The 4,686-nt window shown below is 27.5% G+C and overlaps 1 long non-coding RNA gene across 1 annotated transcript; it reads right to left on the bottom strand.

The window, feature by feature from the left end:
* Window positions 1-341: 341 nt before the first annotated feature.
* Window positions 342-980, bottom strand: LOC107869849. Its single transcript, XR_001673983.2, has 2 exons — window positions 843-980; window positions 342-755 (listed from the first exon to the last, which is right to left on the bottom strand). It is a non-coding gene; the product is annotated as an uncharacterized LOC107869849 (long non-coding RNA).
* Window positions 981-4,686: the final 3,706 nt, after the last annotated feature.

The following is a 4,686-nucleotide window of genomic DNA, read 5'->3' as shown; positions in this document are numbered from 1 at the left end:
TGCCGAACATCTGTATTCACTGCCATTTACGTGTCCATCACACAGACTGCATGGTGCATGCAAGGGCATTATAGTCTCTTCGTCTCCTTTGGCATTTTATGTTCAGCCTGGAAGTTTTCTGTGATTATACATCTCTGTCATTTGTTTAAGAGTAAGGAATATTCGTGGAGTTGTTTTTAAATTTCTTATTTATAGTTATTGGTTTGCTTGTATTTTGAGTGAGAGCTTAGTAATGCATATGTAACGACTCAAGTTGTCGTCATGCTAAAATATACTTCGATCAAGAAAACTTTTCTTAGCACAAACATAAACATACAACATTATTTAATATACTCAAAAGATAGTCATAAAATAACTTTCATCAGTAACTTATTAAAGCGAATAGTTTCTCAAGATTTGAAAAACTTAAAAGGTTACATATTTATTTTTGTTACACAAACATTATTTAACTTGTCCAAAGGATAGTTTCAAAATAGCCTGCATCAGTAACCGTGCACTTGTTAATAAGATGTTGAACAATCCTAAACTTCAAAACACAGAGCATTCCCAATATTCATAGTGTCCAAATACGGTAAAACGTTGTGAACACCTTGTACACGCGTAACCATCACTGCAATCGCTATCTGAAGTGCAAGTTCGATAACAAGTCATTTCTTTATTACCAATTGGAAGAAGTAATTTTCCTTTTATGACCTCTGCAATAGCAATTGGTAAGTTTCTTAAAGCCATCACTTTAGGACTCCAAGAGAGATTAACTGCACATAAATTAAGTGTAATAACAATTAAATTAATATACACAATTATTACATAGAGAGGAGAGTGTTAAAAAGTAAATTTAGAACCTGAAATTACAACAAAGAAAGCAATGAGGAGAAAAGCTTGCTTTAAGGAAGCCATATCTTAGTTAACTTGATTCAAAGATAGATAGCAGATGTTTCATTTACTTCATGGAAGTAGGCATTTATAGTATAGACAAGATTCGATATAAGGGCATTTTACTCATTTTATGTTTGTAGGTGCAAACATCTGTAGTCTCACCCATTTACGTGTCTGTACATCAATTGCATAGTGCATGCAAGGGCATTATAGTCTTTTCGTCTACTTTGGCATTTTCTTTTCAATTTGAAAGTATTAAGGTTTGTAATTATACTAGATATCAATCAGGTCTCGTGCTAGTACGAATCTAATATATATTATTTTTTTATCTCAATTTATATGACATATAAAATATAGATCATTAATTATGTTTTTAATATATTTTTAGATTTTTTAAATTATTAGATATTGTAATTTATAATATCTTTTTGGTATTGTAATTTACTATTTTAAGTTGCTAGCTATTGTATGTTCAAATTTTTTTGCCATTGATAGTAAATTATATTTTTAAAATAATTTAACTTTTAATTATTGTGATTTATAATATTTTTTCTTCTATTTCAATTTAAACGATATTGATAACATAAGTTCGAGAGTTAATCAAATATCGCGATTGAAGTAGCGAAACAGACATATCTTAAATGACTCATTATAACTAATAAGAAGTGGTATAGAAAAATTGCTATAAAGAATATTTCTGAAAAAAATTTAAGTGGGCATCATATAACATATCAAATTAATTTAAAATATTAAAAATTAATTTATTATTTTTTATCTATTTTTTTATTGAATATTATTAATTTTTTCAAGACTAAGGAATATTGGTAGAGTTGTTTTTAAAATTTTTTATTTATAGTTATCGGTTTGCTTGTATTTTGAGTGAGAGGTTGGTTATGGATATGTAACGACTCAAGTCGTCATCATGCTCAAAAATTATTTAGGAAAAATACTTTGATCAAGAAAATTTTTCTTACACAAACATAAAAACACAACATTATTTAACTTGCTCAAAAAATAGTCATAAAATAATTTTTATCAGTAACTTATTAAAGCAAATAGTTTCTCTAGTTCTGAAAAACTTAAAAGGTTACATATTTTTTTTTTTACACAAATATTATATAATCTCTCCGTTTAAAAAAGAATGACCTGGTTTGACTTGGCACGAAATTTAAGAAAATAAAGAAGACTTTTAAATCTTATGATCTTAAATAAAAGATACTTTAATCTTGCGGTCTTAAGCATGCCACATGGAAAGTTAAAAGTAAAAAGTTGTTAAATATAGAAAGAGATCATTCTTTTTTAAACGGACTAAAAAGAAAAGTAGTTCATTCTATTTTTAAACAGAGGAAGTAACTTGTTTAAAGGATAGTTCCAAATAGCCTGCACTAGTAAGGTGCGCTTGTTAAGATGTTGAACAATTCTGAACACTGAACTTCAAACTACGGAGCATTCATAATTTTCAAATGGAAAAAGGCTCAAATATACCACTGAACTATCAGAAATGACTCATTTATGCCATCTATTAAAAGTTGGGCTCATTCATGTCATCGCCATTACAAAACCGGCCCATCTATGCCATTAATTTTTAACAGATGGTTTTTAAAAACAGCCTTTCCACGTGGCAGCTTATTAGAGGGCCACGTCATTTTTTATATTTTTAAAATTTTTTTTTGATCCATTAAAAAGAATCCACGCAACTTTTTGATCCATTTAAAATTAGTTTGATCTATACTTTTAAAATTTGATTAATTTTTCATGAATATATTCTTAAAACATTATCGTTCGATTCGTTTTTTTTGTCATCTTTGACATATTAAGATTGTTTTCATGTTTTACCTATAATATTAATTATTTTTTTCTTCAAATTAATTTCAAATACAATAGTAAACATCATTTAATAAATATATTATAATAAAATAGCTATTTTAATTGGTGGGGGAGTAACTAAAAGAGAACGGAGAGAGTATACACTCCACGCTTTTTATCACTTTATTTTATTTTTTAAAGATTCACGTTAACTAAAACTTTTGTCATTTTTCAGTTGAAACTGAAGGGATATATAAACATCAAATATTATTATTATATTATTAATAGCTAGCTTCTCATTTTGCCAACTCTACATATACTATATATGTCAGCATATTGTCGCCTTCCTGTTTTTGCAATGATAAATGATGATGCATAAAGTGTTACGTATAAATGTTGAATGTTGATTAGGGGCGGCTCAACCCTTTAGGAGAAAAGGCGGCCGCCTAAGACCCCAAAATTTGAGGGGCCTATTTTTGTTTAGTAATAATAAATTACAAATTTTAAGAAATATATTAAATACTATTTATAGAAAAAAGAAAGATTCTATATAAAAAAATAAAACGCAAGGCCTCCGTTTGATTTTTGCCTTAAGTCATAAATTTGTTTGAGCCGCCCCTGATGCTGATGATACCATTCTATGCTTAATAAAAAATAAAAAACTAAAAAGTTACTTACATTCGGCTGACAAAATATTTCACGGATGCTAAGACATACTATATGCTTAATTAGAATAGCGTTTGGTTATAAATTTTAGTAGTAGATTTTTTTAAAAAAAATTCTTTAAATATTTGTTTGATCATAAAAAATTAATCAAATTTTAAAAGTATAGATCAAATTAATTTTTAATAGATCAAAAAATTGGGTGGATTCTTTTTAATGGATCAAAAAAAATTTAAAAGAATTTTTTTGTTTTAAAAAATAAAATAAAAAATGACTTGGCCCCTCTAATAAGCTGCCATGTGGCAATGCTGTTTTTAAAAATCGGTTGTTAAAAAGTAATGGCATGGATGAGTCAGTTTTGTAACGGCGATGGCATAAATGAGCCTAACTTTTAACAGATGACATAAATGAGTCATTTTTGATAGTTCAGTGGCATATTTGGGCCTTTTACCTTTCCAAATGTGGTAAAACACTGTGAACACCTTGTACACGTTCAACTATCACTGCAATCACTATGTGAATTGCATCTTCAATAACAAGTTACATCGTTACCATTTGGAAGAAGTAATTTTTCTTTCATCTCTGTAACATCAATTGGTGAGTTTCTTAAAGTCATCACTTTAGTACTCCAACAGCTATTAAATGCATATAAATTAATTCTAGTAATAATTAGAATAATTAATATATACAAATTATTACAAAAATAATTAGAATCTGAAATTGCTACGAGCAATGAAGAAAAAACTTACTTAAGTGAAACTATCTTAACTTAATTAATTTGTCTCAAAGATAATAATTGACCAAGTGATTATGTTTTCTTTGCTTAATGGAAGGTGATATTAATAGTATAAACTGGATTTGACATAAGGGCATTTTGGACATTTTAAATTATAGGAGTTAAACATAGTTAATTTCTTATATTGTAACTCAACTTTGAAAAATATCCTACTAAAGTCACTTATCTTTTTTTTTTTCGTTCCAATAATGTCATTAACTTTGTACATTTTCCTTACTAACTAACAATTGCTAAAATAGTCCTTATTCTTTATAAGAAAAATTAGTAAAATAGTCCCTTAAGTTAAACCGTGAATTTAAATAATTTTTATTCTTTTAGATGAAATATTAATAGGCCTCCAACTATATTTCAAATTTTTACTTCATTACATACTCCCTCTATCCCTTTTTAGTTGAACACATTCCATTTTACACGATGATTAAGAAATTATAAGTTGCACGAAAAATTTACTATTTCACCCTTTGTCAATATTAATGATATGGACATAGAAATGAATATTGAAATTGAAATTGTTCATATTTTAATGTATACTATGAATTGTAGGG

The sequence above is a fragment of the Capsicum annuum genome, chromosome 4 (genome assembly GCF_002878395.1).
Source record: "Capsicum annuum cultivar UCD-10X-F1 chromosome 4, UCD10Xv1.1, whole genome shotgun sequence".
Lineage (NCBI taxonomy): Eukaryota > Viridiplantae > Streptophyta > Magnoliopsida > Solanales > Solanaceae > Capsicum > Capsicum annuum.
Note: the sequence above shows the minus strand (reverse complement) of the source record. Positions and strands in the feature narration are given on the sequence as shown.